The sequence below is a fragment of the Nicotiana tabacum genome, chromosome 1 (genome assembly GCF_000715075.1).
Source record: "Nicotiana tabacum cultivar K326 chromosome 1, ASM71507v2, whole genome shotgun sequence".
NCBI classification, from domain to species: domain Eukaryota; kingdom Viridiplantae; phylum Streptophyta; class Magnoliopsida; order Solanales; family Solanaceae; genus Nicotiana; species Nicotiana tabacum.
The window spans coordinates 147,860,782-147,888,631 of NC_134080.1; the positions used below are offsets into that span (position 1 = coordinate 147,860,782).

Sequence of the window (27,850 nt, forward strand, 5' to 3'; positions counted from 1 at the left end):
GTATCATCATTTGTAGACACACGGAATACTATTGAGAATACACTGAAATACTTATCTATTTGCCTTCTACCATTGTTCTCAAAAGTATTTTATTTTTTTTCTCCTGATTATCAGTAACCCGAATTTTTCTTTTAGCTTTGACCAAGGACTCAGATTTTTGGTTAAACACCTATGACCAAGATGGCGTTATATACGCGTATATATGTATATGGGATATGGGAAAAGGTTACGGCGTTATATACGCAGCACCACCTGATCAACTGGTATACGCTGATGATGTTACCCACAGTGGCTGAAATATGACTCAGACGATGTTATATACGCGTATATATGTATATATATTTATATGGGATATGGGAAAAGGTTACGACATTATATACGCAGCACCACCCGATCAACTGGTATACGCTGATGATGTTACCCACAGTGGCTGAAATATGACTCAGACGACGTTATATACGCGTATATATGTATATATATGTATATGGGATATGGGAAAAGGTTATGGCATTATATACGCACCACCACCTGATCAGCTGGTATACGATGATGATGTTGCCCACAGTGGCTGAAATATGACCCAGATGGCGTTATATACGTGTATATATGTATATATAAGTATATGGGATATGGAAAAATGTTACGTCGTTATATACGCACCACCACCTGATCAGCTGGTATACGATGAAGATATTGCCCACAGTGGCTGAAATATGACTCAGACGGTGTTATATACGCGTATATGTGTATATATATGTATATGGGATATGGGAAAAGATTACGGCATTATATACGCACCACCACCTGATCAGCTGGTATACATTGATGATTTTGCCCACAGTGGCTGAGATGATATGATGGGATGCCCTCAAAGGCTTAATGATATTATGTACGTACAAACCTATGCATTACATAATATTTACACGCATATGCATGACATTATAAATATTTCATGATTTACGGAGTTATCCAGACTTACAGGTTGAGTCATTTACTCATGTTTCTTCTATGTCCTTTACATATTTATTTACATGATTCATGTTAAAACTTAAAAAAAGGAGATAATATTTGCTTGTGTATGCAGAGTAATTTTGGAAGGGAAAGAATCAGAAATGTTTTTAGAGTGAGAAGGAGGACGTAAACCAGCTAAAATTTAGTGTTTCTCTATTGACATATCAGTGTAAAATGCTATTGTATATGATGTAGATAGCATACAAGATTTCTTATTACCTCACCTAGTCTAGGTAGGAACTGAATTTTCGCCTGTTATAATTTCAGGGCACAAGCTTAGGCTACTTTTGATTAATAAAACTTTTTTTCTTATATATCAGAAAAAAATCACACAGAAAATTAGATTCTTTGACTTGTATCCTAAATCCAGTCTTTTTTTTTGAGTTTAGATGGAAGGAATACTTCCTTTATGTACTAAGATTTGACATATAATCTTTTTCGTACTAAATCACATGACTAACATTAATATTGTGAGCGTGTGATTTTTGCCCTATACCAAATACTCCTATAAAATCCCAAGAAAATAGATTTTTGTTAATTATTTGCCAATTTAGGAATTTTTGTAGAATTTTATTTAATTGTTTGCATTTTTATGCATGTTTAAGTTTTATTTAAATCATGAAAAATACCAAAAATATCACGCATGGCATTTAGACTTTATTTTTAAATTTTTAGGATTAATAGGTAGTTACTTGTGTTTACAAATATTGAAAATCATAAAAAAATGCTTTATTCGTACACTGTTTCCTTTTATTGATTTTTTTCTTCTCTTTTTAATTGAAGATTAAGTAGTTTTATAATTTTTATAATTAGTTAATTAGTTTAATTTCACATTTTTAGATAATCTAGGATTTTAATTTTAGGATAATTAATTAAAGAAAAGAAAAGAAAAAGGAAAATAAGAAAGAAAATTGGGAAAAAGAGTTTAATTTGAATTTGGGCCAAATCCTACACCCAAATCTGCCCAAATCCACTGACCAGCCCATAACCTGACCCAAACCAGCCCAAATTCCCACTACTTAAGACCCATTTCCTAAAAGAACTAAAGATAGAGACATAAATCAGAGCATTCCCCATTTTTCAGAGGAGATAGACCTAGGAAAAGACAATTAGAGATCCCATTCTCTGAAAGGAGCGAGCAACGACGCCCATGTTCTTCAACTTCCTCCTCTCTGAAGAACTAGCAACTTCTTCACCTCTCAAAGTCGTACCCACCTCTCAAAAACAGTGAAGAGAACAAAAAAAGAAAGAAAGAAAATGAAGCTGAAAATGAGAAAATGGGGGTTCGGACAAAAAGAAAAATCATCAAGTTCTTCTTAGCCTAAATTTCTTTCTATTTTAAAATCAGAAAAAAAATTCGGCTTTCCTTCTTATTTGATTTCGGGTTTCAGTATGAAGTTGGTGATGCCGAATGGTATTTGATTTTCTCTGTTCGAGATCGAATTTTGAGATTCAATATGAAGGGCTGTGAAATCCGAAGGTGCTGCTGCTTTTCTCCATGTGAGTTGTTGAGCTTCATCTTAAAGTTTTGGACCTTTATTTGGTCTTCTACCCTCTCCTGTTATGTATGTGAGGTAAACATCTACTGCCTCGATTTTTCTTGTCTTGTTCTTTGTTTGTTGATTGAAGATTGTGATGAAATGCATTGGATTGGAAATCTTGTTGTGATATTTCTTTTACTGCTTGAATTGAATCTGGTCATTGCTTTTGCTTTTGGTATAAGAGTTCTAGGAATTTCAAATTGTAAATGGAAGGAGAAATGCGTGCTAGACAAATTGAAAATTGAAATAGGCATGGACATAGTGGTTATATCTTTTTGAATCTGTAGTTCTAGTGGAAATTTTTGATTGTGTAGTACTCATTTAATTTTAGCGGTCAAATGTGAATATTAAGTTTATTGGCTGGAAATTCATGAACTATTTAGAAAGTAGTCACTTTTTTTAACTATGATTTGGGTCGTGGTTTATCCGAATGGGGCTACTCAAAGACTATTTAGAAAGTAGTCATTCCTAGCAATTATCGGGTCCTAATTGTATTTGTTGTCATTCATGAGTGGGCAGTACATCCAAAGATGTGAGATTATACTACGTTGAGGTTTTCCCCTTTTATCCCAATTGCTCATTTTTAATCAACTCGTGAATTTTCTTCTAAATGGCTTGGTGAATTAATCGATTCCCCAATTTCTAATATTTAACCTTACACCATGTTTACATTATTCCATAACATTCAAACTTCTCCATGTGATCCCAAATTTAGGATAAATAATTAACCAACATCGTAGCTTTTTTGAGGCGCGATTAAATGAATCTTCATGGCTATGGGTACTGTTCCCGTGGCATAGTTGTGATACATAATTTCCAAATTCGGGTGTGCATTTCATGTAACTCGATCATAACAACTTCGAATAATAAAACTCTTTGAAATCAATTGAGCTGTGCCATGCCAAATAAAATCCCTAAGCCCATGGCCCTCATAAAACTAGTTAACTCTTTAAAAAATTGAGGTGTGACATCAATCAATTTAAAAAACTCGTTCTTTAAATTGATTCTTTTAATTACTAATTTTGGGTGTACATTTCATGTGACCCAATTTCGATTCTTAACAATGTTAAATAGAACGTGTCACGAACCGCGGATGCATTTCATGTGGCGTAGTTCAAGGCATGTTTTAAATAACGTTGAATCTTCCTAAAAGCGTTTTAAAAATAACTAAAAGCAGTTAATAAGCTAAAAATGCACCATAGGCTAAAACATGCAATAAATCGGATAATAGGCCAATTTCAATAGTTTAAGCGACCGTGCTAGAACCACAGAACCTAGGAATGCCAAACCCCTTCTCCCGGGTTAACAGAATTCCTTACTTAGAATTTCTGGTCTGCAGACTTTAAAATGAAAGTCGAATTTCCTCGACTTGGGATTTAAAATAAATTGGTGACTTGGAACACCAATTAAATTATTCCAAGTGACGACTCTAAATTGAATAAATAATCCCATTTCGAATAATGTCACTTTAATTGGAAAAACTCCCTTATACCCCTTCGGGTGGTAAAAAGAAGGTGTGACAGCCTGGCGACTCTGCTGGGGATCAAAACCCAAAACTTTGGTTCAGGGTTCAAGAATTTGAGCTTAGAATAACTGTTATAGTTGGCTTCTTTTTATCTGATTTTACATGTTGAGCCTAATGTGCTAAATGATGCTTTTTACCGCTTTGATATTGTTTAGACTGTGTATAAATTGTTACGAAACCCTTTTCTCTCCGAGTCATCTAAATCATCTGGAAGTGTGCACTTCGTGTGACTTCTTTTCTGTTAGAACCATATCCCAATTTTAGAACGAGGTTTGGACAAGTTGTAAAGCCGGTGAAGCTTCTATATTCCTGGTACGCTGCCCCCCTTCCCCCCCGGCTCGAGCTGTCCGCTAGGGTAAGCCAGGTCTAGAACAATACACCCTGGTTTTAAACCTAGAATAACATAGCCTCATGCCGGAACCCTAGTAGGAACATTTGTTTGAATCACGTGCATTTGACTTTGGGGACTCAACACAGGGGTTGGGTCCGTCTAGGATAGGTGTACCCAAATTAAAAGACCATCCTTATACATCTTACGTGCTACTTGCGTATCCATCTGTTTTGGCTTGCATGTTGACTGGCTTCTAGAATAGGGAAAGAAAATGAAAAAAATAAAGAAAAACAAAAGAAAATCAAAGGGAAAAAAATCAAGAGTGAGAGGTAGGTATTTGAAATTTCTGAAACTCTCCCCAAATTCAAAAAAAAAGACAATGTTTTCAAAAGTCATGTTTCCCTGTTCCATAAAAAATGATCGAACTATGCGGGTCTAATTCTCACCGGATGTGAGACACATAGGCACACCTCATCCCTTCTGGCCATAATTTTAATAAAAAAATCCAAAAATATTTTTCATTATTTTCTTCTTTAGAAAGTCTTTCTTTTAGACCCCAATTTTTTAAAAATAATATACAAAAATATTTTCATTTAATTTCTTCTCAAAATCCAAAAAAATAATTTCATTTTTCTTTCAAAAATTGAAAAAACAATTCAAGGTTCAAAAATATTTTCTTTTTCTTTAGAAGCATTTCTTCATAAATTCAAAATAAAATTTCAAAAATCCAAAAATATTTTCTTTCTTCTTTAGAAAAAGAGAAAACAATTGAAAATTCAAACAAAAATAATTTCTTTTTACTTTTAAAATTCCCAAAGTTCAAATCAAAAGCAAATGAATTTTTAGAAGTCTTTCTTTTAATAATAAAACAAAAATAAAAATTAAAAAATCAAAACTATTTCCTTTCTTCTTTTAAAGCATTTCTTTCAAAAATTTCAACAAAAAAAAGTTAATTTATTTACTCCATTTTCGATCTTCCCCAACTATGCAAGATCTGATTCATGCGGCGTCATGACAAGTAGGCAATCCCCAACGGATTCGATCATAGTCAGAAATAAACTGAGAGAAAAATAATCTAAAAAAAAATGAGTGAAAAAAAGAATAAAAGAAAAAAGAAAAAAAGAAAAAAAAAGGGAGCGCCAAGAAATAAAGAGTGACAAATGAAAGAGAAAAGGAGAGTGCAAAAAGGGCGGCAAAAACGAGATGAAAAAAAAATCAAGAGTGATTAAAGAGAGGCAGGAATGAAGAAAAGAAATACAGAGTGAAAAGGGCTAGTTAAGGCCGGGATGAAACATGCAACCGTTCAAACACACGGTAGAAGCATTTAACTGTTAGGTGCATTGCATCCCAACATGCGATTTCCTATATGTTAAATGTTTCAAAACTAATAAGGTTGTTGGATGTGAAAACTAGCCAGGTTTTGGTGGTTAGTTTAGTTGGTAGTCTAGCCTCCCCTCATTCAGAAGATCCAAAGGCACAGATGACCTCCGCAAGCAATCTACCAATCATCGGTCCTGAGGATAGCCCGTCATCGGCTATTCTGCAGCTAGAATCAGCAGCTGCTAAAGAGAATAAGATGTTGCGTCTCCGCATATTGGAAATGTGGGACGCCTATTCTAATGGTAGGGAACCGCCAAGTGCAATCCCTGGGTTCCCTTAGTTGATCCCCAGGTCAAGTGAGGTTACCAACGCCCCTGTGCCCAACCCGCTCATCCCATGCGGGCACCCTCCAATGCTGTCCAATGTTCCTGGCATGCCTTCTGTGGTTCGCCCCCAGGTGCCAATTTCCATGGAACCCCCAATATTGTTCTCTGCAGCACCAGTCTGCACCAGAGCACAACCAACTTTACCACGGCCGCATATTGATCCTCCAATGTCCACTTTTCAGGGTCCACAACTTCAATCAGAAATATCATATGTGACCCCGTACTCTTTCACTCAACCTCCGCAATATGATCTCTCGGTGGAGCAAGAAAAGGTTGTTAAAAATCCCTTGCAAGAGGAAATGGCTCATAAGATGAAGAGGCTCGAATAAAGCCTAAAAAGCATGCAAGGTCTGAGTGGCAAAAAGAGTGTCGCATAGTCTGACCTATGTATGTTTCCCCATGTCCACTTGCCAGTTGGCTTCAAGATTCCAAAATTTGAAAAGTACAACGGGCATGGAGACCCGGTCTCTCACCTAAAATGGTACTATAACCAGCTGAGGGGTGCTGGTGAAAAAAAGGAGCTCCTGATGGCCTGTTTTGGGGAAAGCCTCTCCGGAATTACTTCTGAGTGGTATATAGATCAAGAAATTACCCATTGCCATATGTGGGACGATATGGCTCGAGATTTTGTCCGCCAGTTCCAATAAAATGTGGACATCGCTCCCGACAGAAACACCCTGTCCAATTTGAAAAGGAAACTGCGGAAAGCTTCTGCGAATATGCTGTCAAATGGCGTGAGCAAGCTGCCAGGGTAAAGCCTCCAATGGACGAAACTGAAATGTTCACGGTTTTTCTGTAGGCATAAGAGGCTGACTACTTCCATAACATGATGTCTGCTATGGGTAAGCCATTCGCTAAGGCTATCAAAATTGGGGAGATGATAGAAAATGGGCTAAAAATGGGTTGAATCGTGAGTCATGCTGCTTTTAAAGCCACATCACCAGATGTTCAAAATGGTTTAGAGGATTTGATAATGGAAACAAGAGAGAAGAAGGAGCCGTGATGGTTTCAAGCTCGAGGGGGGCCCATAGGTCATTCAACCAGTCATATGTGCCTCCTATGGTCCTACCACACTATTATCCCTTTCAAGATGACATTTATGTCATGGCACCGCCTCCCTATGCGGTGATGAGCGCGCAATCTTACACATAGCCACCACATCATATACAAAACCGAGCTCCACCTCCCATAAATGCCCATCCTTACCAAGATCCATATAATCCCCAACCAGATGTTCCCCAGTAGAATTCTCGCCCAAGAGAGCCTTTTAGAAAGAATCAGTTCACCCCTATTGGTGAATCGTATTCAAGCTTGTTTCAAAAGCTAATCAGGATAGATCTATTGCAGCCAGTGGCCCCGAACCGGCCAAACCCCGATTCCCCCTCACAAAAAGCTGATGCTATATGTGAATACCACTCTAGAGCAGTGGGACACAGTATGGAGGACTGTTGGACCCTCAAAACGGTAGTTGAGGATTTGATTGAAGGTGAAAGAATCATTTTTCGGGATGAAGAAGCTCCTGATGTGATGAACAATCTGTTACCTGCCCACAACATCGGGCCAATAGTTGGAATAATTTGTAAAGCTGAGGAATTTGATCCGGCACTGAAGGTTATTGCAGTCAATGCCGAGACAGATGAAAAGCCAAAAAATGATCGCCAAGCATGAAGGTTCCCCATCAGACGGGAGTCTCGGTAGCCAGTCTTGCTATCCTTTCTACTTCCGGATTATCTCAGGGTGTGATCCAGATATTTTACCTTATTGTCTTACTTTCCGATGTAAACCCTTCTATTTTAGAAATTTGAAATAAAAATCAAATAAAAAAAATCAAAAAATCAAAAATCGAATGAAATTAATATTTCATTGTCCAAGAATGTCTATTTTCTTAATCTTGTCATTTTTTCCTATTCTTTTTTTAGTTCTGTTAAATGCAGATTTCAATAACATGATATGCTTGCGGACTTCATGCCCAGATCCTGAAACACTGTCAGACCTCAAAATAGTGAATCAAGAATTAGATCGCAATGAAGATACATTTAAGGAAATAAAACAAAGAGTTGGAAAAACTGAAGAAAAATTGGTTTCCAGATCGGAAAGGACCATACATTGCAACAAGAGTACTGCCAAAAGAGTGTGTTATACTTGGGAGACAACTTTGGACATGTAATAAATCGGATAATAGGCCAATTTTAATAGTTTAAGCGACCGTGCTAGAACCATAGAACCTAGGAATGCCTAACCCCTTCTCCCGGGTTAACAGAATTCCTTACTTAGAATTTCTGGTCTGCAGACTTTAAAATGAAAGTCGAATTTCCTCGACTTGGGATTTAAAATAAATTGGTGACTTGGAACACCAATTAAATTATTCCAAGTGACGACTCTAAATTGAATAAATAATCCCATTTCGAATAATGTCACTTTAATTGGAAAAACTCCCTTATACCCCTTCGGGTGGTAAAAAGAAGGTGTGACAGCCTGGCGACTCTGCTGGGGATCAAAACCCAAAACTTTGGTTCAGGGTTCAAGAATTCGAGCTTAGAATAACTGTTATAGTTGGCTTCTTTTTATCTGATTTTACATGTTGAGCCTAATGTGCTAAATGACGCTTTTTACCGCTTTAATATTGTTTAGACTGTGTATAAATTGTTACGAAACCCTTTTCTCTCCGAGTCATCTAAATCATCTGGAAGTGTGCACTTCGTGTGACTTCTTCTCTGTTAGAACCATATCCCAATTTTAGAACGAGGTTTGGACAAGTTGTAAAGCCGGTAAAGCTTCTATATTCCTGGTACGCTGCCCCCCTTCCCCCCCGGCTCGAGCTGTCCGCTAGGGTAAGCCAGGTCTAGAACAATACACCCAGGTTTTAAACCTAGAATAACATAGCCTCATGCCGGAACCCTAGTAGGAACATTTGTTTGAATCACGTGCATTTGACTTTAGGGACTCAACACAGGGGTTGGGTCCGTCTAGGATAGGTGTACCCAAATTAAAAGACCATCCTTATACATCTTACGTGCTACTTGCGTATCCATCTGTTTTGGCTTGCATGTTGACTGGCTTCTAGAATAGGGAAAGAAAATGAAAAAAATAAAGAAAAACAAAAGAAAATCAAAGGGAAAAAAATCAAGAGTGAGAGGTAGGTATTTGAAATTTCTGAAACTCTCCCCAAATTCAAAAAAAAAAAAAAGACAATGTTTTCAAAAGTCATGTTTCCCTGTTCCATCAAAAATGATCGAACTACGCTGGTCTAATTCTCACCGGATGTGAGACACGTAGGCACACCTCATCCCTTCTGGCCATAATTTTAATAAAAAAATCCAAAAATATTTTTCATTATTTTCTTCTTTAGAAAGTCTTTCTTTTAGACCCCAATTTTTTAAAAATAATATATAAAAATATTTGCATTTAATTTCTTCTCAAAATCCAAAAAAATAATTTCATTTTTCTTTCAAAAATTGAAAAAACAATTCAAGGTTCAAAAATATTTTCTTTTTCTTTAGAAGCATTTCTTCATAAATTAAAAATAAAATTTCAAAAATCCAAAAATATTTTCTTTCTTCTTTAGAAAAAGAGAAAACAATAGAAAATTCAAACAAAAATATTTTCTTTTTACTTTTAAAATTCCCAAAGTTCAAATCAAAAGCAAATGAATTTTTAGAAGTCTTTCTTTTAATAATAAAACAAAAATAAAAATAAAAAAAATCAAAACTATTTCCTTTCTTCTTTTAAAGCATTTCTTTCAAAAATTTCAACAAAAAAAAGTTAATTTATTTACTCCATTTTCGATCTTTCCCAACTATGCAAGATCTGATTCATGCGGCGTCATGACAAGTAGGCAATCCCCAACGGATTCGATCATAGTCAGAAATAAACTGAGAGAAAAATAATCAAAAAAAAAAATGAGTGAAAAAAAGAATAAAAGAAAAAAGAAAAAAAGAAAAAAAAAGGGAGCGCCAAGAAATAAAGAGTGACAAATGAAAGAGAAAAGGAGAGTGCAAAAAGAGCGGCAAAAACGAGATGGAAAAAAAATCAAGAGTGATTAAAGAGAGGCAGAAATGAAGAAAAGAAATACAGAGTGAAAAGGGCTAGTTAAGGCCGGGATGAAACATGCAACCGTTCAAACACACGGTAGAAGCATTTAACTGTTAGGTGCATTGCACCCCAACATGCGATTTCCTATATGTTAAATGTTTCAAAACTAATAAGGTTGTTGGATGTGAAAACTAGCCAGGTTTTGGTGGTTAGTTTAGTTGGTAGTCTAGCCTCCCCTCATTCACAAGATCCAAAGGCACAGATGACCTCCGCAAGCAATTTACCAATCATCGGTCCTGAGGATAGCCCGTCATCGGCTATTCTACAGCTAGAATCAGCAGCTACTAAAGAGAATAAGATGTTGCGTCTCCGCATATTGGAAATGTGGGACGCCTATTCTAATGGTAGGGAACCGCCAAGTGCAATCCCTGGGTTCCCTGAGTTGATCCCCAGGTCAAGTGAGGTTACCAACGCCCCTGTGCCCAACCCGCTCATCCCATGCGGGCACCCTCCAATGCTGTCCAATGTTCCTGGCATGCCTTCTGTGGTTCGCCCCCAGGTGCCAATTTCCATGGCAGCCCCAATATTGTTCTCTGCAGCACCAGTCTGCACCAGAGCACAACCAACTTTACCACGGCCGCATATTGATCCTCCAATGTCCACTTTTCAGGGTCCACAACTTCAATCAGAAATATCATATGTGACCCCGTACTCTTTCACTCAACCTCCGCAATATGATCTCTCGGTGGAGCAAGAAAAGGTTGTTAAAAATCCCTTGCAAGAGGAAATGGCTCATAAGATGAAGAGGCTCGAATAAAGCCTAAAAAGCATGCAAGGTCTGAGTGGCAAAAAGAGTGTCGCATAGTCTGACCTATGTATGTTTCCCCATGTCCACTTGCCAGTTGGCTTCAAGATTCCAAAATTTGAAAAGTACAACGGGCATGGAGACCCGGTCTCTCACCTAAAATGGTACTATAACCAGCTGAGGGGTGCTGGTGAAAAAAAGGAGCTCCTGATGGCCTGTTTTGGGGAAAGCCTCTCCGGAATTGCTTCTGAGTGGTATATAGATCAAGAAATTACCCATTGCCATATGTGGGACGATATGGCTCGAGATTTTGTCCGCTAGTTCCAATAAAATGTGGACATCGCTCCCGACAGAAACTCCCTGTCCAATTTGAAAAGGAAACTGCGGAAAGCTTCTGCGAATATGCTGTCAAATGGCGTGAGCAAGCTGCCAGGGTAAAGCCTCCAATGGACGAAACTGAAATGTTCACGGTTTTTCTGTAGGCATAAGAGGCTGACTACTTCCATAACATGATGTCTGCTATGGGTAAGCCATTCGCTAAGGCTATCAAAATTGGGGAGATGATAGAAAATGGGCTAAAAATGGGTTGAATCGTGAGTCATGCTGCTTTTAAAGCCACATCACCAGATGTTCAAAATGGTTTAGAGGATTTGATAATGGAAACAAGAGAGAAGAAGGAGCCGTGATGGTTTCAAGCTCGAGGGGGGCCCATAGGTCATTCAACCAGTCATATGTGCCTCCTATGGTCCTACCACACTATTATCCCTTTCAAGATGACATTTATGTCATGGCACCGCCTCCCTATGCGGTGATGAGCGCGCAATCTTACACATAGCCACCACATCATATACAAAACCGAGCTCCACCTCCCATAAATGCCCATCCTTACCAAGATCCATATAATCCCCAACCAGATGTTCCCCAGTAGAATTCTCGCCCAAGAGAGCCTTTTAGAAAGAATCAGTTCACCCCTATTGGTGAATCGTATTCAAGCTTGTTTCAAAAGCTAATCAGGCTAGATCTATTGCAGCCAGTGGCCCCGAACCGGCCAAACCCCGATTCCCCCTCACAAAAAGCTGATGCTATATGTGAATACCACTCTAGAGCAGTGGGACACAGTATGGAGGACTGTTGGACCCTCAAAACGGTAGTTGAGGATTTGATTGAAGGTGAAAGAATCATTTTTCGGGATGAAGAAGCTCCTGATGTGATGAACAATCTGTTACCTGCCCACAACATTGGGCCAATAGTTGGAATAATTTGTGAAGCTGAGGAATTTGATCCGGCACTGAAGGTTATTGCAGTCAATGCCGAGACAGATGAAAAGCCAAAAAATGATCGCCAAGCATGAAGGTTCCCCATCAGACGGGAGTCTCGGTAGCCAGTCTTGCTATCCTTTCTACGTCCAGATTATCTCAGGGTGTGATCCAGATATTTTACCTTATTGTCTTACTTTCCGATGTAAACCCTTCTATTTTAGAAATTTGAAATAAAAATCAAATAAAAAAAATCAAAAAATCAAAAATCGAATGAAATTAATATTTCATTGTCCAAGAATGTCTATTTTCTTAATCTTGTCATTTTTTCCTATTCTTTTTTTAGTTCTGTTAAATGCAGATTTCAATAACATGATATGCTTGCAGACTTCATGCCTAGATCCTGAAACACTGTCAGACCTCAAAATAGTGAATCATGAATTAGATCGCAATGAAGATACATTTAAGGAAATAAAACAAAGAGTTGGAAAAACTGAAGAAAAATTGGTTTCCAGATCGGAAAGGACCATACATTGCAACAAGAGTACTGCCATCGGAGAATCTACTCATGATGTCCGAGGCCTTCACCCGGATGAATCTACTCATCCACCCCCGATCCTTCTCCTCATCTGTCCTCGAGAAAAATGATTTTTTGGATCGGTGGTGAAGCCTAATCAGACCTCGATAAAATCAAGGGCTGTACAACCTAATCAAATAGTTAAGGGTAAAGGTTTCACCGTTGACCCCATCGGAGAAATGGCGGAGCATCAAGACTATCCTCTAGAAAGAAGGATAGATTTGACTAAGCGTCACTTGATATTTGTCACAAAAATCGAGAATAACCGTATCTATCTCTAGGGGAGGGGATTTAGAAGAATCGACAGGACCCAAAGTGAACGGGTAAGTATATATGTGAAGGAAGCCAACCTTATGATCCATTATATTCTCATCAGGTCTTGAAATCTCCACCTCTACTACCTCACTCCATCGACAGTTTGTCTTCATCGTCCCTATGTTGGTCACGACACTAATGTATCGGGACATGTGTTTGCATCAGCCCGGTATGGATGAAGTGTTATCGATGGTCAAGTCCTTCGACATAGCAATCTTGGTGGGAGTACATTGACCCAAGGTAGGGATCACTTTGGGTTTCCCTATAGATGTTCGAGATGAAGAGGCAGCCTCGTCTTTCCGAGGAACCGTCTTGGAGGTTCTAGCCATGATGATGGTGAAATTTTCTAAGAAAGTAAGAAGAAAGGATGCAAGTAGGGATGGGCTTGGCTTTTCAAATCTGAAGTAGTTGGGAAAGTAAGAGTTATCCAACAATTGGTGCCTTTATAGGAGCCGTGTGGGAAGCGGAAGGGACGAACTAGTAGCGGTTTGTGAGCATCTCGATAGTCGCGTTTGACGGTGACCCTTACGTGGTTTTTTGGGCATGGCATTTAATGCTCTGATAGGCTGATGTCACAACGATGATGCCCTCAGATTAAAAGCTCATAATCATTTCTTATTGCTCCTCTCTAAGAAACGCGGGGACTATCTGTATACGGTAAAATCGGAGCGTCCAATTTCTCATCATAGAAGCACCTCAGAAGACCATCTCGAAGTTTCGAGGTTACAAAGTCATGATCTAGTTTCCTCCCTTGAGGTTCGTCGACGCCCGAAATCATTAATCAAAAGTCTGTTAGGGGTGAATACTTAAGACAAGACAAAAAGAACATGCTAGTTGAGAAATAAGTAGACATAGGTCTAATTTACATATAAGCAAACATGTAGACATGCTGAAAGCAGTAAGCACATAGGTCTAGTTAGTAGAAGTAGACATGCTGACATACTGAAAATAGAAATCCTCTAGGTCTCATCACATGTAAGTAGGCATGTTGATCAGGAGTAATAACATGAAGCACATAGGTCTAATTAGATAGAAATAGATATGCTGAAAGCAAGAAACACACAAGTGTAATCACCTAGAAGTAGACATGCTGAAAGCAGGAAACACACGAGTTTAATCACATAGAAGTAAACATAATAGCATGGGTGGAGACATACCAGTTAAGAGATAATAAAAGGAAAGTAAAGCAATCAAGATCCAAGGATCTAGCCTTGGGTTTCAACCGGTTAGACTGTGCAATAAACAAAGAGTAGGAAGATTGTTGTGGAGGATAAGAGCAAGAACTTTGTGTGTTTCTCTATGTATATGTGTGTTTCTTTCTGAGTGTTCGAGTAAGTGTCTGTGTCTTTGAAAATCAGAACAAAAAGTTTTTTATAGCATGCAATAGGGTAGGTCACACAAGGTAATGAATCAATCACACATACATAAGGTATGAAAATTAATTAGCAATCAGTCAGGGATCAATTAAGAGGGCAGAATCAAACAAGTACCACTTAATTTAAGGGAAAATCTCATCCAGAATCAATCCATAATTAAGAGCAAGATTAATAAGGTAAGAACAGTTTCCAGAATCAATTAGGAATCATGACACATAATCAAGCCAAATATACATATACATAAATAGGGTAAGGACAAGTAAAGATTTAAATAAGAAAATATGGGTACTAAATTCAAACTCTAATTCAGGTAAGTAAATCAATTAATAACTTAATTGCTAGAGTTAAAGGTAACGGGCAAAAGATAACAGGATAAATAGTCTGAGAATCAGAACCCTAGAATATGTCAAAGGCACAAAAATGAAACTCAAAATAATCGGTCGAAATAGTAAAGAGCAAAACCATAGTTGAAAGCATTTAAATGTCTAAGCATTTTCATAGAAAATCCTAGATCAAAATCCTAGGGTGAAGAACATAGTCGTGAGAATAAGTCGAACAAACAATGAAATTAAGGTTAAACACTTAAACAAATAAAGTATTTTCAGAGATTTAAAGGGGTGAAACCCTAGTTTTAGAGAAGACAAAAAAAATAGGTTAATAATAAGAAACACAGAATATTTTTAGGAGAAATAACAAAATAAACTCAAAACTATCTCAGATCTACAAGGATCTGAACAGATTGAAGTAGCAATAGACTAGGGTTTTAAGAGAATGATCGAGATGAAAGAAAATCTCGTTTGGAACCGGATATTTGAGCCATAAACCCAATGATAATAGTACTCACAAACGGAGATGACCGTAGGTAGATTCACAAATGATTTTGGACAAATCTGAGTTGAATCTCTTCAAGATTCTTTCATAAATCAACAAAATCGAATAACCAGAAGAGGTAAGAGACTGGCAGGGGTCTGAAATCACAAAGGAACCCCTTGGAACGGGTAAGAACCGAAGGGATTTGGGGAAATTTTGGGGTGACGGCGCTAGGGTTAGGGATAGTTTCAGAGAGAACGAAGAAGAAGAGGGATTCAAGGGCGGCAATCTTTGGAGAATAGGTAAGGTTTGGGAGGTCGTTTGGGTTTAAAAAAGAAAGGGGGATTGTGGATCGTTAATCTCAGAGATCAACGGCCACGATTAGAGAAGGTTTGGGTCGGGTTAGATAGAGATTGGGTTATGGTTTGGGTTAGATTTAAATGGGCTGGGGTTTGAATTGGAATTGGACTGGGGTCCGAATTTAGATATAGTCAAAGGGGTTATTTATTAAATACCCAATTAATTCGATAAATAATTTATAAAATAGTTAATAAATGAAAAAATGCTATTCATGCATAAAAATGATTTAAAATAATTATTTGATATTATAAAAAATAAAAAAAATTCATTTTCTTGTGAAATAAAGTAATTATGCACACATGGAATATTATTGCAAAATGCAATTATAATCTTAAAAAGGCAAATGTGATTCTAAAAATACAATAAAAATATTTGAACACTTATATGAGCATAAAAGATGAATTTAGATGATTAAATCATCATAAAGTAATATGAGGGATAATTATTGAATATTTATAAAATTAAAAATGCAGAAATAAATTGATTTGAGGCCTTTTTTAAAAAATAATTATAGAAAAATTATAAAAACACTTGTGCATGTTTTTAAATGCATGTACAATATTGCGAAAGTGTGTAGGCACATTTTTAAATATATGAGGGAAAAATTGGGTATCAACAACTGCCCCTCTTTACCCGGGAAGGATGAAAGAGTTTTTGGGTAAAGAAATGGTTACCGATTTTGACCGAATGGGTGTTTTTGAAAAAAATGAGGCCGAACCCTTGTCTCTGAGTTGCCTACATATCCCTGGGTTTACAAGAATCAGGCCATGTGTAGTTCTAGACCCAACGGTATATGAAACCGATAGAGTTGTTATAGGAATGGTAGCTAGTTTCATCAAAAGGCTCTTTTTTGAAGGGTAATACCGGATGGAGTTATGATTGTGAGTCTGGAGTATAACGGATATATTATAGGGCAGATATCTGAATGGTCACAGAGTAAGGTGGGTAATTAATGAGAATCGGTTATAATGGTAAAGTGTAAATGGTATGAGCGGAAACCGGAGCGAAGGTTGCTCCTATTTGAAGAACTTTTACCTCCTGGATTACCAGCAAAACTTAAAATACAATGCATGCAAGTATATAAATGACTGCGGGAATTTAAACATGATGCAGATTTCCTTTGGACCATGAAAGATTGTCTTTGGACAGTGCAGATGACGTCCTTAGACTATGATGTCATAGGCCATGAATTATGAGATAGGAGATTCGCATGCCATGAAATGATGTTATCGGGCCATGAGAATGGTGCCTCTGAACCATGACGCCTTTGAATAATGATGTGTAGTATTGAGAGATCCTCAGGCCATGGCATGGTGTCTTCATGCCATGAGGATGATGCCTTCGGAGTATGACGCCTTTTGATAAATTGGCTATACATGAACCCGTGAAATGATGAGACATGATACCAATGGTGATAACAAGAAAGAGCTTAGTCTTGTGCAGAGTTTATCCCTAAGGAAAGAAGATAATGTAAAGTCTAGAATAGAGGAACAATTACGTGGAGGGTGACCAAGATTAATCTCACGAGAAGGCAATGCTTAGCCTTATGCAAATATGGAGGCAGGGCTTAGCCTCATGCAAGATTGGAGACAGGGGTTAGTCTCATACAAGGAGAAGGCAACGCTTAGCCTTATGCAAATATGCAGGCAGGGCTTAGCCTCATGCAAGATTGGAGACAAGGCTTTGTCTCATGCAAGGCGAAGGCAACTCTTAGCCTTATGCAAATATGGCGACAGTGCTTAGCCTCATGCAAGATTGGAGATAGGGCTTAGTCTCATGTAAGGAGAAGGCAACGCTTAGCCTCATGCAAATATGGAGGCAAGACTTAGCCTCATGCAAAATTGGAGACAAGGCTTAGTTTCATGCAAAGAGAAGGCAATGCTTAGCCCTATGTAAAAAGGGAGGCAGGGCTTAGCCTCATGCAAGATTGGAGGCAGGGCTTAGTCTCATGCAAGGAGAAGGTAACGCTTAGACTTATGAAAATATGGAGGCAAGGCTTAGCCTCATGCAAGATTGGAGACATGGCTTAGTCTCATACAAATAGAAGGCAATGCTTAGCCCTATGCAAATATGGAGGCAGGGCTTATCCTCATGCAAGATTGGAGACATGGCTTAGTCTCATGCAAGGAGAAGGCAGCGCTTAGCCTTATGCAAAAAGGGAGGCAAGGCTTAGCCTCATGCAAGATTTGAGACAAGGCTTAGTCTCATGCAAAGAGAAGGCAATGCGTAAGCCTTGTGCAAAAAGGGAGGAAGGGCTTAGCCTCATAAAAGATTTGAGATAAGGCTTAGTCTCATGCAAAGAAAAGGCAATGCTTAACCTTATGCGGTGAAAAAGTAGCAAATAGGAGTAGAATATTTCTTAGCTGAAGATATATTTGTGTTTGGTGACTTGATTGATAATGACTTTGATATGTGTATGTTTGCGAATACTCCTGTTATTTTCACCACGCCTGCATCCAAAGAAAAATTGTAAGTTTTGTAAGAGGAGGTTGGTTTGTACCTTTGTTTGCTGGCTTTGCTTTGCTCCAGTCTAGCAGCCCTATTTGAGTTGCCCTAGGTAACACCTGGCTGTCACAAAAATAGAGTTTTGCACTTATTGATGAAAATAAAGTTATTTTAGAAAACATAGTGAAATATCAAGTAATTTTAGATGAACTAATGACTGTAACACATTTCAGAGACATTGCAGCTTTCTTGTATTAGAATATTGAGGGTCCTCCTCAATATCTGCCCCTGTTTGGTAAATGATCCTTTGGTCGTTTTGCATGCGATGAAACTTGTTGAACCTTCTCTGGGATTTTGCGAATCCTTATCAAAATTCTGTCCCAGTTTCTTAACCGATTTCTGACTTTCCAGCATATGATAGTGTTGGCTGGACTTACTCCGGAATTTTGTGGGTCCTCCTCAAAATTCTACTCCAGTTTTTGGTTTTGACTGGAAATGAAGATTATATTAAGATATGACCGAACCCGCATGGTTGCCTACGTATGCCCTCTAAAACAGGAATCAGGTCAAGTGTGGTTTAGTTACATCATAGGAAAGAATGTAAACAATCTAAACATAGTATCTCTTGACTGCGTCTGAATTGATTAGTTTCGGCCAAACTTCTCCATCCATTTTTGCAAGTATGAGTGCTCCTCCTGTTAGCACCCGGTGAACCATGTAAGGACCTTGCCTGTTGGGAGAGAATTTCCCTTTGGCTTCATCTTGATGCGGGAAGATCTTCTTCAACACCAACTGTCCTGGTGCAAATTGCCTTGGTTTGACCCTTTTGTTGAAAGCTCTAGTCATTCTATTCTGATAAAGCTGACCATGACATACTGCGTTCATTCTTTTTGCGTCTATAAGGGCCAATTGCTCATAGAGGCTCCTTATCCATTCTGCATCACTGAGTTCATCTTCCTGTATGATCTTAAAGAAGCAATCTCTACCTCGGCTGGAATGATAGCTTTGGTACCATAAACAAGTAAATAGGGAGTTGCCCCAGTTGATGTGCAGACCGTAGTGCGGTACCCTAATAGGGCAAAGGGTAACTTCTCGTGCCATTGTCGTGTGGTTTTCTACCATCTTCCTTAGTATCTTCTTGATGTTTTTGTTGGCAGCGTCCACAACTCCATTCATTTAAGGACTGTATGTTGTAGAGTTCTTGTGCTTGATTTTGAATGTTTTACACATGGCTTTCATCAAATCACTGTTGAGATTGGCGACATTATCAGTGATAATGGACTCGGGAACCCTGAATCGGCAAATAATAGGGTCCTTGACAAAATCTGTGACGACATTCTTGGTTACATCTTTGTAGGATGCAGCCTCTACCTATTTTGTAAAGTAGTCAATAGACACTAAAATGAACTGTTGCTTGTTTGAAGCAGTAGGCTTGATCGGACCAATGACATCCATTCCCCATGCAGCAAAAGACCAAGGTACGCTTGTTGCATTGAGCTCATTTAGTGGTACCTACATCATGTCTGCATTCACCTAGCATTGGTGGAATTTCTGAACGTACCAGATGTAATCTGTTTCTATGGTCATCCAAAAATATCTAGCTCTGAGTATTTTCTTGGCTAGAACAAAACCATTAATATGTGGTCCACAAGTTCTAGCATGTATCTCCCCGAGCAATATGAAAGCTTCCCTTGCGTCAACATACCTTAACAACCCCAGATCAGGAGTTTTTCTATATAGGGTCCCTCCACTTTGGAAGAAGTGATTGGACAACCTCTGTAGTGTGCGTTTCTGAGTATGATTCGCCTGTTCCAAGTATTCTCCTTTCGGCAAATATTCCTTGATGTCGTGGAACCAAGGTTTTCCTTCCGTTTCTTCTTCAATATAAGCACAGTAAGCCGGTTGATTATGGATCCTCACCGGGATGGGATCGATGAAATTCTTATCTAAATGTTGTATCATTGATGACAAAGTGGCTAGTGCGTATGCGAACTCATTTTGAATTCTGGGCACATGTTTGAATTCTATCTTTGCGAATCTCTTCATTAACTCCTGCGCATGATACAAGTATGGTGGTATCTTGGTGTTCTTTATAGCCCATTTTCCTTGAACCTGATGTACCAGAAGATCCGAATCACCAATTACCAGCAGCTCTTGTATATTCATACCGATGGCTAGATTGATCCACATAATACAAGCTTCGTATTATGCCATGTTGTTGGTGCATGGAAACCTAAGCTTCGCGGATACAGGGTAATGTTGACCTGTTTCTGATACAAAACTGATCTGATGCCCACTCCTTTGAAGTTTGCATCTCCATCAAAGAACATTCTCCAACCGTCGTAAGCTTTAACAATGTCCTCTTCTACGAATGATACTTCTTCATCAGGAAAATATGTTTTCAAGGGTTCGTATTCTCCTCCCATAGGATTTTTAGCAAGATGGTCTGCCAATGCTTGTCCTTTAACTGCCTTCTGGGTTACATAGATGATATCGAACTCGCTTAACAGTATCTTCCACTTGGCTAACATCCCGGTTTCCATGGGCTTCTGAAAGATATACTTCAGAGGGTCCATCCTGGATACGAGGTACGTGGTGTAGACACAAAAGTAATGCCTCAATTTCTGGGCTATCCAGGTCAAAGCACAACAAGTGCGTTCCAACAGAGAGTATCGTGCTTCATAAGGTGTGAACTTCTAACTCAAGTAGTATATGGCTTGCTCCTTTCTTCCTATCTCCTCATTTTGTCCCAAAACACATCCGAAAGCTCCATCTAATATGGACAGATAGAGTAGCAAAGGTCTACCAGGTTCTGGCGGGACTTGGACTGGTGGTATGGACATGTATTCCTTGATTTTATCAAAAGCCTTCTGACAATCTTCGGTCCAACTCGTTGCAGCATCTTTCCTCAAACATTTTGAAGATGGGTTCATATATAAGTGTGGATTGTGCTATGAAGCGGCTAATGTAGTTGAGGCATCCTAGGAAGCTCATCACGTCCTTTTTGTTCTTTAGTGGTGGTAACTCTTAGATAGTCTTAACTTTGGACGAGTCCAACTCGATTCCTTAGTGGCTGACAATAAATCCCAACAACTTTCCTATGGGAACCCCAAATGCAAATTTTGCGAGGTTTAGTTTTAGATTGTACCTCCTTAACCTGTCAAAGAACTTTCTCAAGTATGCTATGTGATATGCAGCCCTCTTAGACTTGATGATGACTTCGTCAACATACACCACTATTTCCTTATGTATCATATCATGCAATATGGTTGTCATGGCTCTCATGTAAGTAGCCTCAACATTCTTTAGACCGAATGACATCATCTTGTAGCAGTGTACTCCCTACGGCGTGCTGAAGGATATTTTCTTTGTGTCTTCTTCATCCATCCACATCTGGTGATAACCCGCGAAGCAATCTACAAAGGATTGGAGTTCATGATTGGCGCAATTGTCGATCAGTATATGTATATTTGGCAGTGAAAAATTGTCCTTGGGACTTGCTCTGTTTAATATCAATAATAAACATACCCCCTGACTTTTCCATCTTTCTTTGGAACTGGTACAATGTTGGCTAGCCAAGTTGGGTACTCAACTATCCTGAGGACTTTAGCTTTGATTTGCTTAGTGACTTCCTCCTTGATTTTTAGGCTCATATCTGGTATGAACATTCTGAGTTTCTGCTTTACTGGCGGACCATTAGATTGGTAGGTAATTTGTGAGCCACTATTGATGTGGTCAGACAGGTCATGTCATCATATGACCATGCAAAGATATCCTCATATTCCATCAGGAAACGAATGTACTCTTCCTTCTCTGACAATGATCAGTGAATGCTTATGCAAATCTCTTTGATGGTTTCAGAATCTCCCAAATTGATTGCTTCAGTCTCGTCCAGATTGGACTTAGGTTTATTCTCAAAGTTCTCAACCTATCTGACAATTTCCTCAGATATTTCATCCTCTTCTTTTGAGTCACTATCCTTATGTTGCGTTGTCTAATTACATATCACAGTCATCGATTTATCAGGAAAAGTAATAATAATGTTGTAGAAAGAAAATATGAAAGACAATAATGAATAATAAATAGCAATGCGTTGATTAAATTTTGAAAATATCCAAAATAAGTACGGCTTGATAAATCACGCAATTATTTTGAATTAAAATGTGTCTTTAAAACAAAATTACTAAAAAAATCTAAAATGTCTAGCATGGCTATAGAAATAAATTAGGCTAAATGCCAAGATACCCAGGCCACGGTGGGCCTGGGATGGTGTGGCATTCCTCTCCAGCACTTGCCCTACCATGTTGGCCATTTCTCCGTAGGTGATATTTTTTGGCACATAAGCTTCATTTAACACCTTCATCAGAGCATTTTTATGCGCCTCTGAATTTTGTAGTAGTGACAGTATGTATATCTGGGCAGAGGTCTTATTTAAATGATCGACGACAGAATGTTCCCTAGCCCATACTTTCCTCCAAAGATCATCCGGTCCCGTTTCAGTAACAGGTGGCTTGGTAGAAACCTCGTTGCTTGATCCTCCAAAATTTTCGGTTATATAGATCCTTCTGATTCTGGTCATTCCCTGTGCGACATCAGATACTTCCATTTTTGCTTTTCCCTTTTGCCTAGCTTTGGCAACGTAATCCCAAGGTATGGCATTGGAATTGAAAGGAGGTGTGGTTGCGATTGTCACTGTGAAAGGTGTGTCCACTTCTACCTCAAATGGAACAGGTGTTGCTACAGGTGGATGTCACGACCCAAACCGATGGGCCGCGACGGGTGCCTGAGTCCTATCTATCAAACACTCCTAAGCATGCGTCTAGGATATGAACCTGTATAACATTTGTTGAATTACGAAGGTAACATACATGAAGGAAACCTGCCAACAAGGCATATGTACGTATACATGTAGAATACACTGGGCGAATCGGCAAGGCTGCAATAGACAACTATATTAAGTGGAGCACACCAACTCTCGTTGATTAGGGATCCTAAGAAGAGGGACCATCAGCTTGCCTACCTGCACCTACATGCATGAAATGCAGGCCCCGTGAGATAGGGTGTCATTACGAAAAATGTACTGAGTATGTAAGGCATAAAAATTAGTACGTAAATGACATAGATGAAACATGGAATATAGAAACACGTCTTTAAATATGAATAACTTTATAAATTCTAAAACATTTATAATGTCATGCATGTGCGTATAAATGTCGTTCCATGCATAGGTATGGGTGTACATTATATCATCAAGCCACTGAGGGCACCCCATCATATCGTCTTGGCCACTGTGGGCAACATCATCAACATATACCAGCTGATCAGGTGGTGGTGCGTATATGACGCCATCTGGTCATGAGTCAATGCACATGTATAAATGGGTGCAATGCATGAAAAGTACGTAATATTCTCAATATTCCATCCGGATAAACTTTTTCAACTACGTATTATTCTGAGACCCATGAACAGAAGATCGTAATAATTCACATGGGGACTCAAAAATATAGACACCCCTAATATTTCTATGAATAGAGTAATTTATGAAACTGTGTATTTTCTCGTTTCTTCAGTATAATTTGGACCATGCCAAAAGAAAGAAGGGATGACCTAAACATACCTGGAGTAGGGGAAACTCCGTATAATATTCCGTTGGAAAACCTTCATTGATTGAGCGAAATTTGCCCCTACTTCTTAGAAATTCACAGACAAAATTGCTTTTGGTTCCTTGAACTTTTGGAATGAATCACGTTTTTGGTTCCTTCAAGTGTTGAAAGGAATAAGGTTTCTGCTTCTAACGTCTTTGGTTTTAAACCAAAAGACATAATGTGGGTTCATCTAATGAATTCCTTACTAAGTCTTCTAGATAATGATCACAAGTCTTATTTGCTAAGACTTAAATGTAAGTCATGTCTTGGTTATACTCATAAGTAGCCATCTGGCCAAAGTTACTACTTAGTCATTTCCAATTTTGTGGTGTCTTGCCACGTGTAATTCATTAATTTTTATCCACTTATTAGTTAACTGAGTAATGTTTCGTTACTCGATAATTAACCAATTACCCGTATAATTTAAAAATTATCTCACATTACCTAAAAATACTACTCATTTTTTTAATATACTTTATATATTACACTACCGTGGTCATGTGGTACCTTGCATGGTACTAGTTGCTAATTATCAGGTATTATTGCTCGACCCGTATTTCATCCCAAATTAGCCACTTTCAACGAAACTCGTTTTCTTTAATTCGTGTACCCTTTATCCTTCATGATACTTTTTTATCGCTTGTTAAAAATAGCGTAAATACGTTAACGTCAAGATGATCTCATCCCTAAGTCTCTGTTAATTAACTGAAGATGAAACTTTTAACGTACGAAAATGCGAGATGTAATATCCTTCCCCTCTGAGAAACATTCGTCCTCGAATGTTTAACTTTCCGGGATCTATATAATCTTGGCAGAGTCGCCTTTGTAACAATACTACTACCAACCCTTTCTGTAGAAACCTAATAATTCAACGCCAGATAGAACCACAATCATCAATAACGACAATGGCCTCACACGACCAATGACAATAACTGACACAAGAACCCATACACGTACCTTAAGGTTATGATGTCTCAGTTGGACCCTTCCTTGGATGAGGAAATAAGTAGGGACATCTAGACTTCATGTCTTTCTCGGCCTCCCAAGTCATTTCTTCTACACTATTTTTTTTCTAAAGTACTTTCACAGAGGCTACCTCTTTATTCCGCAGCTTGCGGATTTGTCGGTCTAAGACGGAAATCGGAATTTCCTCGTATGACAAGTCCACTGTAATATGTACATCATTCGTGGGCATCACTCGGGTAGGATCGCCAAGATACATGAAAAATAGGATGGACAGACTCTAATTTCGAGGGCAATTCTAACTCATAAGCTACTTGGCCCACTCTCCGAATGATCCTACAAGGCCCAATATACCGTGGGATAAGTTTGCCTTTCTTTCCAAATCTTATCCCACCCTTCATAGGTGACACCTTTAAGAATACCCACTCATCGACCCCGAACTCTAAATATTGACGCCGCACGTCAGAATATGACTTCTGATGACTCTGAGCTGTCAATAGTCGATCCCGAATCAACTTTACTTTTTCTATGGCTTGATGAACCAGGTCTGGCCCATGTAATCCAGATTCTCCAACATCAAAGCACCCTATAGGCGACATACACTTCCGTCCGTAAAGAGCTTTGTATGGAGCCATCTGAATACTGGAATGGTAGTTATTATTATATGCGAACTCAACAAGCAGCGGATGATCATCCCAACTACCTTTGAAGTCCATTACACAAACTCGTAACATATCCTCCAGTGTCTGAATAATACGCTTAGCCTATCCGTCTGTTTGGGGATGAAATGTTGTACTAAGACTTACTTGAGTCCCCAATCCTTTTTGGAAGGACCACCAGAAGTTAGTTGTAAATTGAGCTCCTCTATTCGAGATAATAGATACAGGGACACCATGTAGTTGTACTATATCCTTAATGTAAAGCCTAGCATAATCTTCTGAGGAATATGTAGTTCTAACGGGCAGAAAATGGGCTGACTTTGTAAGCCTGTCAACAATCACCCATATCGAATCAAACTTATCTTAGGTAAGAGGTAAACCTACGATGAAGTCTATATTGATTACTTCTTATTTCCAAGTCAGAATCTCCATAGCTTGCAATAACCCACCGGGTTTTTGATGCTCAGTCTTAACCTGCTGACAGTTAGGACACTAGGCAACAAATTCTTCTATATCCTTTTTCATATCGTCCTACTAATATACTTTCCTGATATCATGATACATCTTTGTTGCTCCTGAATGGATAGAGTAACGAGAATAGTAAGTTTCTCCCATAACCTACCGATGTAGCCCTGCAACATTAGGCACACATAATCTCCCTCGATATCTGAGGACTCCATCTTTTATAATTTCAAACAGTGTTTCTCCTTCTGGAGGTTGGTATCCCTATAATGAACTAACACATGATCCTTTTACTGGAGTTCCTTTACTTCAGTTACTAAAGAGGATGTTGTCGTATCTTGAAGAGTAATTCTAATATCACCTGAGTCAAGTAACCGAACTCCAAGACTAGCTAGCTGATGAACCTCATGGGATATTCCCCTCTTTTCTGGCTGTAAATACGACAGGCTACCCATAGATCTACGGCTGAGGGCGTCGTCTACTATGTTCGCCTTCCCCGAATGGTAAAAGATATCAACGTCATAGTCTTTAAGTAGCTCCAACCATCTCCTTTGATGTAGATTCAATTCCTTTTGCTTGAAGAATTTCTGTAGGCTCTTATGATCTATATAGATATCAACATGAATACCCTACAAGTAGTGCCTCCACATCTTTAGTGTATGAATCACTGCGGCTAACTCTAAATCGCAGGTCGGGTAATTTTTCTCATGCTTTCATAGTTGTCTATAAGATATAGTTGTCTATAAGATACAACCTTACCATGTTGCATCAATACACAACCCAATCTAATGCCCGAAGCATCATAGTAGATAACCTAACCATCGGTCCCTTCTGAGAGTGTTAGAATCGGTGTTGAAGTTAATCTGTCCTTCTATGCCTGGAAACTCCATTCGCAAGCATCGGTCCATTGAAACATAGCACCCTTCTGACTTACATGGGTATTTTAATTTTTTACAATTCGTGAAATTCCCCTTTTTGAAGGCCTAAACTTCATCCTCTATTTATCACAATTACGCCCTTATTCCACTACCAGGGCAACATTTCATTTATTCCAAATGTTACTAGTCTTAGGCTCTTTTGAATTCATTCAGGTTATACCGAGCCTTCTATAACTTAGAGAAGCCATCAGCTCTCTTATGAGCTTAACCCCAAGGACTTATCCATTCTCGTAACCTTTTCACTCATCTTTTCTTATTCTTCCTCGTGTCTTCCTAAAACCTTGTCGCTTTACCATACTTTAGCTTGCGACCTACACATATCTATTTATACTTATTCACAATCTTTCTTCAACTTACATGCATCCGAGATTTCCTTATGTTATTTTGGAACATTAAGCGAGACAATTATAAGCTTCTTATAATAATCTGCCAAATGGAGAAGCTACGAACCCCCGTCGATGTTGTGGGCCTAGCCAAGTCTTAAATGCCTCACTCTTTTGTGTATCCACCTAGATGCCTTCACCCGAAATGATATGCCCAAGGAAAACTACGGAGTTCAACCAGGACTCATATTTAGAGAATTTCACATACAACTTCCTTTTTTCAAGAACTCTAAGCAGGGTACGCAAGTGATCTGCATGCTCAACCCCTGAACGAGAATATACCAATATATATCATCGACAAATATGATTACGAATAGATCTTAAAAAAGGGCCTGAACACACGGTTCATCGAATCCATGAATACTACTGGGGCATTGGTCAAACCAAACGACATAACATGAAACTCAAAGTGCCCGTATCTAATCCTGAATGTTGTCTTCGGAATATCTTCCTCCTTAACCCTTACCCGATGGTACCCGGACCTCAAGTCTATCTTTGAAAAACACTTGGAACCTTGTAACTTATCAAATAAATCATCAATCCTCAGGATCAGGTACTTATTCTTGATCGTCACTGTTGCGCCCCCTTTTACATCACACAGAGAAGTTCGGCTTCCGACGTTCATGGGGGGGGGGAGGGGGTAGTAACTCATTTCCTTTTGGGATTTGGGTATTTGAAGAGTCACCACCTAACGGATTATGGTGCATTAC

The 27,850-nt window shown here is 38.6% G+C and overlaps 1 long non-coding RNA gene across 1 annotated transcript in view; it reads left to right on the plus strand.

Moving 5' to 3' along the window:
- Positions 1-2,067: 2,067 nt before the first annotated feature.
- The window catches only part of LOC142181221 (uncharacterized), a 37,386-nt gene continuing 11,603 nt past the window's right edge, over positions 2,068-27,850 (plus strand). The window contains exon 1 of the long non-coding RNA XR_012709742.1: positions 2,068-2,585. This is a non-coding gene — a long non-coding RNA (uncharacterized LOC142181221). The remainder of the gene's footprint in view (positions 2,586-27,850) is intronic.